The 14,425-nt window shown below is 41.1% G+C and overlaps 1 long non-coding RNA gene across 1 annotated transcript in view; it reads left to right on the forward strand.

The window, feature by feature from the left end:
• The window catches only part of LOC141369969 (uncharacterized), a 220,970-nt gene that overhangs the window by 85,420 nt on the left and 121,125 nt on the right, over positions 1–14,425 (forward strand). The gene's annotated exons all lie outside the window — the stretch shown is intronic.

A 14,425-nucleotide genomic window follows, 5' to 3' on the forward strand; every position in this document is an offset into this window, starting at 1 on the left:
TTTCTTTCTTTCTTTCTTTCTTTCTTTCTTTCTTTCTTTCTTTCTTTTTCTTTCTTTCTTTCCTTCTTTCTTTTTCTTTCTTTCTTCCTTCCTTCCTTCCTTCTTTTCTTTCTTTCCTTCTTTCTTTTTCTTTCTTCTTTCTTCTTCTCGATACTTTTACTACTACTGATATAAAAATGTTAAATGACTCTAAGTAGATATTCCCCTATCCTTCCAATGACTCATCCTTATTTCCAGACTTCTTTGATCTGAATTAGTGGATGTGGTAGCAGACAGACTCTAAATAGGTCCCCAAAGGTCCCTATCTCCTGGTATTTTTGCCCCACTATAATCCTCTCCCCTGTACTTTGAGTAGAATCCATGAGTTGCTTCTAACAGACAACAGCAAAAATGAAGGCATGTCATGCATGTGACAAGAAACTGACTGATAGTCAACAAAGAGCTGAGGCCCTCAGTCTGACCGTCTGCAAGGAACTGAATATTGCTACAACCACTTGAGGTTAGAAATGGATCCTTCCCCCAGTTGAGCCTCAGGTGAGACCCCAGGACAAGATAAAACATTGATTTATGTTTGTCTGAAAGCAGAAGACCCAGGTGAGCCATGCTTAGATTCCTGGCCCACAGAATGTACATTGTTTTAAGTCACTACATTGGTGATAATTCATTTTGCAACAGTAGATAAATACTATAGTGTGTTTCCTTCTCAAATGAGAACATTGCTACTAGAAAAACATTTCAGAGAAAAGCAAATAATTTTGACTGAGCTACTTTACTTTGGAATATAATAGATCAATGTCAAGGAGGAAAAAACTCCAAAATGGATTTTCTCAATCCTTCCCATAGCCTATTCAAACCTCCAATATGGCTCAGTTGGTTAAGCAACTGCCCTCGGCTCAGGCCATGATCCTGGAGTCCTGGGATCGAGTCCCACATGGGGCTCCCGGCTCAAACCTCCAATGTCTGTATGCTACCAATTAGGAGATATTGGTAGAATTCTCCAGAAATTTTTCCACCTGCTTTCCACAATGAACTCATAAGCTATCTTTGAAACATCTAGTTCCCTAGAAGCAGAGACATAGAAGGGGACTATAAAGTGTTTTATTGTGTGTTCTCAGGAGGAGAATAAGGAAAGCAGGAGAGAGGAGAGGAAGACAGCTAAGCAAGATATGGTCTCTCAGCTGGAGACTAATCTTATTCCCTTAGGTACCTTTAGAGCAAACACCACACCTCAGAATTTATTCCATCTTTAGGAAGGGGCTCAGTCTTTTTTTTAAAGATTTTTATTTATTTATTTGAGAGAGAGAGAGGGAACAGAGTAAGAGAGAAAGAGAGAGAGAAGGAGTGGGGAGAGGGGCAGAGAGAGAGGGAGAAGCAGATTCCCCACTGAGCAGGGAGCCCAACTTGGGGCTCAATCCCAGGATCCTTGGGATCATGACCTGAACCCAATGCAGACGCTTAATCGACTGAGCCACCCAGGTGCCCCAAGGCCCTGTCTTTTGTCCCCTGTAGTGATTAGTCATTGGTCACTGGCTATCCTGAAGCAGTCTGGGCAGATTTGGATGGAAAGGATGAGTCCTTAGCAGCCAACACTCACAGCACCTGGAGGAAAGTTGCACATGCTCAGTGAAGGGCAGGGAGCTGACAGCACCCGTCAAAAAAGGTAAGTTGTGTTCTGCTTCTTGGCATCATCTTTGGAAGTGAAATAAACTATGTTATATCTGACAAACAGTCTTAAAATGTGTGTAATTGGCAATATCTTTAGTTTCAGTACTGCAGGCATTTTCTTCCCTTTTTTAAATTCAATTAATATGTGAAAGTTTACAAATTTGCTTTTACCCCACTATCTTTCCCAAACGTTTCAAAGTTTATGAAAATGAGGCAAACCCATGTGGTGAGTTACTTATGCATTCTGCACTGGTAGTACTCTGAATTAGCCAAATCTGTAGTTTCCATTAAGGACCTGTTGACCATTTCTTACCCGCCCCCCCCACCAAAACAGAATCTGTCAAACAGAGGTCATGAGTGAGGGATTCAGGCTTCCGCTTCCCGATAAAAATAACTACTGTCTCACACAGATTTGTGTGTTTGCTGGCCCCGTTCCCAACGAGTCAGGGGCCCAGTGTCTGAAAAACAGTCTCCAAGGCCCAGGTCACCCTCCCACGGTGCCGCTGGGGTGGCTGGCAAGGTTTTTCCCGTCACAGCTGGTATTATCCCGAGTTACTCATCCAGAGGAACATCGCTTCCTAGTGGAACCCTAAGCCCTCCATTCAATTTTCCCTCAAGGTCTGAAGAGAGCAAACCCAAGAATTCATGCTAAGCAGGGCCTCTTCAAAAATTATGATCTGTGCTCATTTGAGAATCAGAAATTTTCAATTATATAGCCTCACAGGATACATTTTAAGGAAAAACAAAAAACAATTGTTTTTGCTCACTTGTTAAACACGAACCATTTTGTTCCTAGCTCTGTGACTTTTTTTTTCGTTATCCCTTTAATGCAAATAAGCAGCCCATTTTCAATCTTCCTTGAAATAAGCAAGTGTAGGCTCTGTGTATGGGAAATCTGTAGTTCTAGAGTTTGCTTTGAAAATTATCTTTGGGAGCAACTTGAAGTTTTCCGACACTTCAGAGATTTATAAATGCTTTCACGCCCATTGTTCCATCGAGTTTCGTCGCAGACCTGCAAAGCAGACGGGTGTTATAACCCCCAATTTACAGACCGGAATTCAGAGATCACCTAACCTTCAAATCGTGTTGCTAAGAACAAACAGACCTGAGACAAGAACCAGAGTTTCTGAAGTGAGTCAGATGCTATTTCTCCTCTTCCATGCTTCCTTTTTAACTGTCAGCAATAGGCATTCTCAATTTCTTTCTTGATCCTGGGGATGCTTGCTTTATTATTATTTTTCACTCAGGGATTCCACAAACACACAACAGGACTTAGCAACGCCCCATTTAGTGTCATTCAATATTAGCATTCCCTTTATGGATTTCCACAATCTCTGATGAGGACTCTGACTTAATTGCCTAATCCAGACATGTTATTTTACCAGTGTGACTCCAAGATGGACTGGTGAGTCCCGAAGCTGGCATATTATTACAGTTTATTTGAATTTTATTGTATCACCCTTATGCTTTATTTCAATCTCATTTCAAAGCAACCCTTAGCTTGTGTAATATCACTTAAATAAGACATAGTGCGGCAAAATGAGAGTTCTCTAAATAGCCCCTGTGCAACTACAGGAGGCCCCTTCCAAACCGAAAAGCTGTGAATCTTATCTGTGGTTCTGTTGTAAATTTTGATCTGGAGGCATGTTTAATAGTTTTTCAGTGACTATTGTAAAGGGAGTATTTACTCAAAATGATGTCTGCTTGTATTATTTCTTTGCCAAATTGCTCCCAGCAACTAGAAAATCTGCTTGTACCTCTCCATCAGGATCCTCCCTGGAAAGGAGACATTTTCTGTTTGTATACTGCCTGAAGTATTTGATTTTTCTTGATGATCTTTAAAGTTCAGCCAAAAGGACAAACAGGACATCCAATGATTTTCAATCTTTTCACCGCTTAGGATACTTTCATTACTTCGCTCCTTGATTTGAAATATTTCACCTGCCAAACCTCACATTTACCAAGGAATTCTTTATTTTCCCACTTTTAGTAACATATATATACTGATAGCAAATGCCCAGGGGACTTGATGTGCTGGGTGCTGTTCTAAAGATTCACTAATTAACTTCTTTAACTTTTCTGACACTAGAGGAAATGAGTACTATTATCTTCGTTTTACATATGCGGCACAGAAAAGTTAGGCAACTGGCAGGAGTTAGGAGCTGAGATTTGAGCACAGGCGTTTTAGCTCTGGAATCAATGCTCTTAACCTCTGCACGTGCTGTTTCCCATTTGTAGTATCTAATTAGCAGAGATCGGGGAAAGCGTGTGCCTCTTTTAATTTCAGAAAAATGGAACCAGGAAAAACATGATTTCCCCCGAGGGGCAGACACCTCAGGTAGAAAAACCATTCTCCCTGGAGTCAGGTCACTAGAATCCAAGGTCCCACCTCTCCCTTTGACAGCTTTATACCCATGAGGACATCTTTTAAACTGCCAAGTCTCTAATTCTTAGAGTGCAAATAAGGGTATGAAGATTTATCCTGCCTATCTCATTCATTACTTCAAAAAAAAAATCCTTCATGGCCAACCTACCATGTGCCAGGCACTGTTGCTAGATCTTGGCATGCAGATATGAATGGGGTGAAACTATTTCCCTAAAGGAATTCAGCGTCTAGAGTGGAGGCCCAGGAAAATAACCACATACACCCAATGTGACAGGTTGATACCATAGGAGTTATTGAATACTAGCAGAGTGGAAAGGAAGAAGTGTGTCCCATTTCTCTAGAGTGGGCTGATGGGGAAGGAAATGTCAGGAAAACATCATAGAAAAGATGATTCCTGAAATGAGTCTTGAAAGACCAGGAATATTTTACATGGCACATAATGATGGGGAAACAGGATATGTGAAAACATGAAGATACAAAAGGAAGATATGTTCTAATTTCAAGCGCTTCTAAAAGTATAGAAGACAGAACTCCTGGGCAGTTAGCAGGAAGGGAGAGCGAATCATATACAGAGTTGGAAGTATAGGGTGTGAGTAACAGGACAAGGCATTTTGTAAATTCCAAAGCATGATATAGACAATAGGATTTGGGATCATCATTACTGAGGACATGGGTCTGTACTGATGGCTCAACATTTTCCTGAGCTGCAGGATACCAAAACATGCACAGCTCTGGATGCTAGAATGCAGGAACTCTTTAAAGAGCTCTGAAAAGTTTATTCCTGAGCACTGATCCAGAAGCACATGAGATGTTGAAACCATGACCTTTTTACCCCTTCCCATCCAGAATTTCAAACAAAATACTGTAGTTCTCAATTAGATGCTTTGCAGCTAGAGAAGCCAAACCTGTGCTTCTGACAGAAGCTTAGAGAAATCACAAAGGCCTAAAGGATTCTAAACAAAGAACTCTGGCCATCCCGTTTTGGAGAGGCACGAGGGCTAGGAGACAGAGAGCTTGGATTATTCAGATAATTGTTTTAATTTTCTATTTCACTTTGCTTTTGTAAATGAGGAAGAAAATGATGAGCAGAATAATTTAACTTAGGTCTCCTGAAAACACATTTATTCTCCCTTCCCTCATTCACTCTTCATTTTACTTTTGGAGAATTTCAGTAAAAAATAGGAATATGCATTGTCTAGGGGAAATTACACTGGCATAATAAGTCCATGAAATTTTCAATGGGGCACAGGTGGGAAGAAGACAGCTGTTGCCCATTTAGGCAAACGTGCATGTTTTTTAAGAGGAAATTATGTGTAAATGACCAAAATAACAGCTTTCCTGAATAATTGAGATAATTGACACCATTCTCCTTATTACTTCGTTGGTGTAAGCAAAAGTTTTGGGGACTTTAAAGATGCTACTCTATTTCTTTTACCTTCACTTTCGCAGATGTACAAGGAAGATGTTGCTAACTCTATCTGTACAAAGCTCACATGGATTTGATCATTTCATTTGCAAGCAAACAAATAAAATCTTTTTTTTTTAAGATTTTATTTATTCGACAGAAAGAGAGAGCACAAACAGGGGGAGGAGCAGAGGGAGAGGGAGAAGCAGACTCCCGCTGAGCAGGGAGCCCCATGATGCGGGGCTCGATCCCAGGACCCCAAGATCATGACCTGAGCTGAAGGCAGATGCTTAACTGACTGAAGCCACCCAGGCACCCAAAAATCTTAAGGAAATAGTAGATTTTTTTGTTACCTGTGTAGTCTATGCTACCCTTATGTCAAATAGCAAAGTCAAATCAATGTTCATAGAGAAGAAATTGCCTGCAAGTCACCAAATTAGGTTCTAGATAGCAAAAGAGAAGTCCTACAGTATTATAACAGCTTTCAGTTAAATTAGGGATAAATGTGTAACAAGTTTGCAAAACTAACTGATACCGCAACTTGGATTTGGAGAAATATATAATTTTTTAAACTAATTTGATGTTTAAAGCCCCAATCTGTTAGGAAAAATGATAATGATATTAACTTCTATTCCTATCCAGTTTAGACTTTAATCTGAACCAATATTATAAATAGCCCATTTAGGCAATTTTTAGTATTTTCTGAGCGAATATATTTAATTTCTCAGATAGTTTCTACTTCCCGGTTTCTCTCCCCAGGACGATACCCAATCTACAGGGAAGAGGAATGATATGCCAAGGCCGGCAGTGGTGGGGAGAGCTGGCAAACGGGACCCCGACCTCATTCTTGTCCTTGGGCTTGCACTGGCTCTCACATTCTGGCACGGGCTCACCTTCCTGCATTTGCAGGCGCTGGTAGAACTCTTGATCTGAAGTCTTTCAATTCTGTGGGCCTGCTATCTGGCACTGAATGAGCCAGCCTCACAGGGCCTCCTTCCACCCCCCCCCCAGCCCTGCAGCCCATACTGGCCTGCTACAGTGCCTCCCCTCTCCTGCCACACAGACCCATTGCCCCTCCGTTCACATCAGGACCACGCAAGAACCTCAGAGGTGTCCCCAGCCCCCACCCACACCTCACCAGCCTGCCTCCTGACAACAGTGTGCTCTTTGCTCCGTGTTACTCTCAACTATCTCAAACATTTCCCGATGCCTGAGCCCTGACATGAAAAAGGGAAAATCAGGAGACCTCTCTTTCCCAACATTTATGTATTAAACATGTATTAAACATGGAAAGATTCTAAATAGCAGCTAAAGGGTTTTCTGTTATGATCTGTTACCATAACAACAACAAAAAATGTTCCAGAAGTCAAACATGCAGCCCTAACTCTGTCCCTTCTTCCCTTCTAAGAGCAGGTTATTGCCCACATTCATTTAATTCACTCAAATCATGCGTGACAGACACTGGTCTAGGCCTGGCGTCTCAGCAATGAAAAGCAGCCAGGCCATCAGAATGTTACTTCTATAAGGGAGAAGACAGAGAAATAGATGCAATCAGAGGACACAGAAATCTGCTGTGATGGAGGAAGCACAGGGCACTGGAGAGCCCAGAGCCAGATGGGGGAGGCCAGGGAAGACTTCCCCATGCATCAGCCAGCGCCTGAGCCGAGTCCTCAAAAAGAAGCAGTACTTGTCTAGAAAACAAGCAGCAAAAACGTGGACTGCATGAGAGGGAGAGGCACGGCAGAAGGACAGGGAGGTGTGAGAGAGTGTGGCTCAGTAGCGGAACTTCCAAGTTCCTTGGCCTGGCTCCCCTGCACACATTATACATTCATCTTTCCTGTCCTCTCCTGAGAGGCTTTGATTTTGACTTGATTTCCCACAGCTATGAACAAAGGCTTAAATGCAAAGTAGAAATGAACAGGGTCATACGAAATGAAAAACTTGTAGATGGATACCTTTTGGAGATGAAAGCAAAAACATTTTACAATATTCCTTAAAAGCATATGATTTTGCTTCTAAAGATTTCAGGCTGCCTCTTGATTTCAAACAGCAGAATAACTGGCTGTTATTATTGGTTTCTTTTTCTTTAAGATTTTATTTATTTATTTGACAGAGAGAGACACAACGATAGAGGGAACACAAGCAGGGGGAGTGGGAGAGGGAGAAGCAGGCTTCCCGCTGAGCAGGGAGCCCGGTGCGGGGCTTGATCCCAGGACCCTGGGATCATGAGCTGAGCTGAAGGCAGGTGCTTAAGGACTGAGTGACCCAGGTGCCCCTATTGGTTTCTTTTTTCTTTTTTTTTTTTTTTTGTCTATCTAAAAGATTTTCCTTTAATATTCTCCACCAATTACAGAGTAGTGGAAAGGTAAATAACACAGGAAAATTCCAGAATTTACAAATGCCATAGTAACAAGGCAGGATACCTAAAGAATGCATTGCTTAAACTATAAAATAATTAGAAAAGAATAGGACTGAATATTTTTGTCTTTGTCCTATTTTTATGTAAATGAGGATTCTTTAAAATGTGCACATCCCACATTTATTTAGGCCATGTAGAAATGAATAAAATAAATTAAAGACAATGATGCCACAAAGAGGAGGATTCCCAGTACAACACAAAAATACGTTGAGAGGATGATAAATCAGTAAAGGTTAAGTATATTCCTAAGGTGAAATTCCTAGGAAATTAGCTAATTGGAATGGTTGTCTTTATAACGGATGAGGTTTACCACTAAACTGAAAACTACAAATGTTTGTGCAGCTCACCAGAACTACCAAGATTGTCTATCTGTTCAATCCGGTTAAGAAAAATATTTAGAGGGGCGCCTGGGTGGCTCAGTTGTTAAGCGTCTGCCTTGGGCTCAGGTCATGATCCCGGGGTCCTGGGATCGAGCTCTACGTCAAAGGGGAGTCTGCTTCTCCCTCTCCTCCCTGCTCATGCTTTCTTCTCCCTATCTCTGTCTGTCTCTCTCAAATAAATAAATAAAATCTTAAAAAATATATATTTAGAGAAAAGGTGAACATATCCATTCAAAAATATGTTCAATATCATTTTAGTCAAGGGAATTCCACCTGCTAGAATGGCATATAAAAAAGTTTAATTTGAAATCTTGAATCTTTCCCTGCCTTCTAAAAAAAAATAATATTTATCCCCATAAGAATGTATCAGCATTTCTACATTATAAAGAAAAGAACCTATGCTTTCCTTTCGATACACAGGTCAACCTCTTTCTTCAAACCAGTAGATTTATCAAGTACTACTCATTCTTCTTACCTTGTAATTAGCTGTGATTTCCTTCAGGACTATAGTTCTTAAGACATGCCTTCTAGGGGCGCCCGGGTGGCTCAGTCGGTTAAGCGTCTGACTTCGGCTCAGGTCATGATCTCAGGGTCCTGGGATCGAGCCTGGTGACAGACTCGTCTCCTTGTCCCTCTTTCCTCTGCCCCTCCCCCCACTTGTGCTCTCTCTGTCTCTCTCTCAAATAAATAAATCTTTAAAAAAGAAAAAAGACATCGCTTCTAACAGAATTAGCTTGGGGTATAGAGGGGAGAGAGGACATGGAGATCAAGCTGAGAGAGTATTTATGGAGTCAGAGAGTTCCTTAGTAAATTCATGTGATTGTTACAACTCCCTTACTCCAAAGGTCCCGGTGTAGAATTCGCTCAGTGTTTCTGAAGGATTGCTGGGGCTAGTGTCAAGAGATCAGTTTACACGAAGAACTTTGAAGTCTCCCTTATAAGGCTTTATCCTCACAACAGAGTTGCAATGGCACACAGGTTGGATCCAGGAGTAACAGGCCAGTGACAGAAATTGGACAAAGAGGGGAGAGGATTCTAGGCGCAGAGCAGTGCCTGTCCCTGAGATTATTTTCTGACCCAGCCTTGATAATCCAAAACATGAGTTTGGGGCAAAGGGCCAAAATAGAAAAACCAGAATCACCATACTCTCTAAAACACTGAAAAGAAAAGTTAGTGCCTGCAGGATCGTGCCAGAGATTTCATTTGTTTGACAGGAAGCTGACAGATGCTTCCTTTGCATCAACAGGCTCCGCATGGCATCAACACCCAAAGTCGTCACTAGCAGTCACCACTGTAGGGCTCCGGAGGAAATGGGTAATTGTAGGTTTGACACCTAGACTTAGCCTTTGCCTGAGCGCAAGAGCTGGGGTTCTCTTAGTCGAACTGACCTCCGTTTTCTCACCTCTAGTCCTTCATGGGTTTTTCTTAAGGATATAACAGAACATTGGGGGCGACTGAAGATATCATCACATTATTCCTTTCAGTGTGTCATTCCTTACCAAGACGTATATGGGAAATCTTTGCTTTGCAACTGGAGAATGAGGGAGTTTGCTCTAGAGAGAAGTGGTAAGAGGAGAATGGCGAGGGAAGGGACAAGGCCCCAGTGGGCTCCTAGGCCTGTGTTTACTATCTATTACTGGAAGGGTAGAGGACTGACAGCCACACACCTGTCTTCATGAGGTTTTTGTCAAGAGGGATAGCCAAAATTGTACTCATCCATTCAAATGAGACTTTTGGAGACAAGGAGAGCTGTTTTGAGGGCACTGATGATACCGTGAGGTCACAGTCAAGGAGCAAATATCTTCTTCTTTCATCAGCTTGCATGGAACTCAGAACAAGTCTCTCCCCTCAGGATTGGATTATTTTAAGAGCAACTGGAGTGGGTGTCCTTAGCAGGTACATTGCGGTTCTCAGGGGAGGCAACTGGCAACATTGTGGGTTCTCTGGGCCATAATATTAGTGGGTGACAGCTGTGAGGAAATGGAAAACAGAATAAGAGAGGACAAACAGCATGTTCGCCGGATGCAGGCGGCTGCAAATGATTCATTGTAGGCACAAAGAAGTCCACCTTCAGAAACTCTTGAAATAACTCTTTTCAGAAAGAAAACTCTATGTAAGAAATTGGATTTTTTTCTGTACTCAGTCCCCCATGTCTGGCACTCCACATATATTTGTTGTGGAACACATTCAGGATGCTTTTGGGAAGCTGATTTCCAACAATTAGTTCAGTGAGCACTTGAGCTAGCATTCTTTGATCATTTAAAGATTTGTGGGACATAACTTTCTAGACACAAAGTCGTGGGTGATATTTGTCTTGTGGGCAGAGCAATTTCGTTTAGGTCAGTCTGTGAAAAAGGCTTTTCTCTTTGGGATAGGGGTGGGGGAAAGTGGGTAGAGGGGCAATTAGGGCAAAGGGTGGGTGTGATTTCTGCAGTGGCAAATCCAGTGAGTCTGGGCACTGGTTCTGTTTTTATGTGTGGAAGGATGCTACTGTGCTCTCCCAATTCCCTTCAGCTTCACTGATCAGACAAGGCTGCCCACAGCCATGTGGACAGCCTCGGGGCCCTCCAGAATTGAGCTGTCCTTAGTGCGTTTCTCAAACACCAAGACATGAGGTATTCTTTTTTTTTTTTTTTTTTAAGATTTTATTCATTTATTTGACGGAGAGAAACACAGCGAGAGAGGGAACACAAGCAGGGGGGAGTGGGAGAGGGAGAAGCAGGCTTCCCGTGGAGCAGGGAGCCCAATGTGGGCTCCATCCCAGGACCCTGGGACTATGACCTGAGCCAAAGGCAGATGCTTAATGACTGAGCCACCCAGGGGCCCCGGCATGAGGTATTCTTAAGGATATAACAGAACATTTGAGATGACTTGAAGATATCATCACATTTTTCCTTTCAGTGTGTCATTCCTTACTAAGAAATTTTTACAGGAAATTTTTGCTTTGTAATTGGAGAGCCCAAAATTTCCTTTGAATCAAAAACTTCCTCACACCAGTCTGTGCCAAGGATCTGATCATCCACGTGAGGCAGTCTCCGTGTAACGTGCCTGTTTAAAATGCAAATATACTGGGGCACCTGGGTGGCTCAGATGGTTAAGCGTCTGCCTTCGGCTCAGTTCACGATCTCAGGGTCCTGGGATTGAGCCCCGCATTGGGCTCCCTGCTTGGTGGGGAGGCTGTTTCTCCCTTTCCCTCTACTGTTCCCCCTGCTTGTGCTCTGTCGTGCTCTCTGTCAAATAAATAAAAAATCTTTTAAAAAAATCTTTAAAAAAAATGAATAAATAAAATGCAAATATACTACCTTGGAGGGGTAACATATTAATCCATTACCAGCCATTAATACCACAACACAAATTAGTTTGTCAGCCACTGAGTAGGCATTGCCTCAGGGAATGGGACATAGGGCAGATCTGTTACTTTTTCCCATCTTAGATTACGATTTATTATATAACAAAAATTGCAGCAGCAATAAAAAAGTCTAAAACAAGGACCAAATTCCCCCCATGTTCCTACTGTAGTAACATATTGTTTTATCTGGGTTCCCTTTCATTTCCTATTCAAATTCAAAATCAGCCTTAACTCAAGTGTTTCTCATTTTTTTCTGAACAATAATAGCTAACATTTATTAAGTGCTTACTGTGTGCCAGGCACTGTAACACTTAAATTAAATCATGTCATCGAAACAACAGCTCATGAAGGAGATACTATTTTATCTTCATTTACACGTGAGGGGACAAAGGCCCAGAGTAGTTAAGTAACTTGCCAAAGCCAGTAAATAATTCAAACTCAAGCATTTGGCTCCAACATCCATGCTTTTAACCCCAGGACCATGCATCCCATTTACCAGTAAGGAAACTGAGGCATCTATGAGTTAATTAACTTGCCTACAGTTCCTTAAATAAAATGTGGCAGAGCCAGAGTTTGAGCAGGCTGCCCGGTCCTGAGCCCACCCTCTTAACTGCACTGTACAGATGACTGAAACTTTACCCTTGTTGATACAGGCCTTGAATGAGGTTGATAGCATTATACCTATTTTACAATGGGGGAGTTCAAGACAACTGATTAATTTGCCCAAGTGCAAATCATAAATGACAAATCCAGGTTATAAATCCAGATTTTCTGACTTTAAGTTCAGTACTTGTTTGTTTATGTTCCTTTTTATCTGCCTCTATTGACATTCAGTTTTTTCAACATACATATGATCTGTATGTGTTCATATAATATAAGTCAAGAACACTTTCCCTTGTTACTAGGTAGTTTTTATAATTTGCCTTCTATTACCAGCCCAATAGTACCCTGGGGTTATGAATCATGATGTACTTAAACACCATGGTTAAAATTTTGTGGTTTTTTTTTTTTATATATTTTTCTGCTGTTATAAATAAATGTCACAATAAAGCCATCTGTGCAGTATCGTTTTTCTTTTAAACTCTTTTTTCAGGAGTGACAATGTATAGCATCTCTCATTTTGTTTGATTTTCCAACAACGATTCAACCTTTTGTACAAAACAGAGCATCATCTCCTTGCAGACAACAATACAACAGGCACTTTCCCGGCAGCCTCTATAATGTGAGCTGCCTGGAGAGATTTAGACTTTTCTACTCTGTGGCTTCTTCAGAGGCATTCAGCAAATCAAACTGTGCTACCCATTTGGTGACAGAGTGACCATTAGCTGAAACATGGCCTTCTCCTTTTTGGTGCCAGCTTTCTTGTGGGCTGCTTTGTGCAAAGACCCAAGCCTGAATCTCAGGAATGATTGCCGAGGTTGGTCTTTGGATTGATATCACCACTGGGAATAGAAACGTACTTCTTAAAAAAAAGAAACATACTTCTTAGAATTGCCCCAACCCCCCAGCACCTGCCCCAACTGTGCCTGCCCAGTTGGGCTAAAGAGCACAGATGCCCAGTAATAAGTTGCACATCTCTCTTGGTATCATCACCAAGACAAAGTAAATTCCTAAAAGTCTTGCTTCATCTGTCTTCTAGAATATAAATTCCTTGGGAACAGAAACTATGTCTTGGTTGGGTCTCATAGTGGGCTCTTGACCCAGCCAATTCGCAAATGTTAATTGATGTCTTCATATGTTGGTCAGGATGGGTGCCTTATGCTTTATAGTTAGTTAACTCAAAGAACCACTTTCCCTAAAATGAAAGATTGATGATTATAGGGAGACTTTGTGTACTTTGGAACACATTGCAGAAATAATCTATTTATGCTAATTATCATGTCTCATTCCATAACATTTTCACAAAGTGAAATATTGATTTTTAAAAATAAAAATAACCTTGAAAAAGTGATAGGTAACATTCTGCACAGAACTGATAAAGAATTATTTTTGATTAATCTAATCTCACTACATAAATATATTTGAGAAAATATGTATTTTGCAAAGGTTTATTTTTTTATAAATTCTTCTCAGGGTTATATTTTTCTGGAAGCACTCTGACTTAGAAAAAATAAGGTCATCATAATATCTTATTCCAAAATAAATTATTAAGTTAAACAAAATTTGGAGTTAAAGTGTTGATGCCAGGATAGAGGTAAATATTCATCCATCTCAGGCACAGCCGAGAGCTTTCCTTATTTGATGCAAAATATGGGCCGAGTTCTTGAGAAAACCTGTATGTCTTAGGGCTGTTTATGTCATTGCCACTTTGAACATTTTCAATATTTAATTATGAACTTTAAATTTGTTTATCTCACAACTGTATTCTGTGTAGCAACTGAACATGAATTGTAACCAGCTGGGAGGAAAGAAATAGAAATATACTGTGATAGGGGCGCCTGGGTGGCTCAGTTATTAAGCATCTGCCTTCAGCTCAGGTCATGATCCCAGGGTCCTGGGATCGAGCCCCGTATCAGGCTCCCTGCTCTGCAGGAAGCCTGCTTCTCCCTCTCCCACTCTCCCTGCTTGTGTTCCCTCTCTTGCTGTGTCTGTCTCTGTCAAATAAATAAATCAAATCTTTAAAAAAAAAGAAGAAGAAATATACTGTGATAAGCTCTAAATATAAAAATATCAATACATCAGTGTTGTTAGTCAATAACAAGTGAGTTAGAAGCTATTAAATATGACCATTAGGTAATTTCTCAAGTTCTATAGTTTTCATAATCTATAGAGCAAAATTGATACTTGTGTTATGACCTAAATTTCAAATTCTGTTTTATAG

This window comes from Callorhinus ursinus, unplaced genomic scaffold, assembly GCF_003265705.2.
Source record: "Callorhinus ursinus isolate GAN/ISIS: 27379988/994484 unplaced genomic scaffold, GSC_fseal_2.0 scaffold24, whole genome shotgun sequence".
NCBI lineage: Eukaryota > Metazoa > Chordata > Mammalia > Carnivora > Otariidae > Callorhinus > Callorhinus ursinus.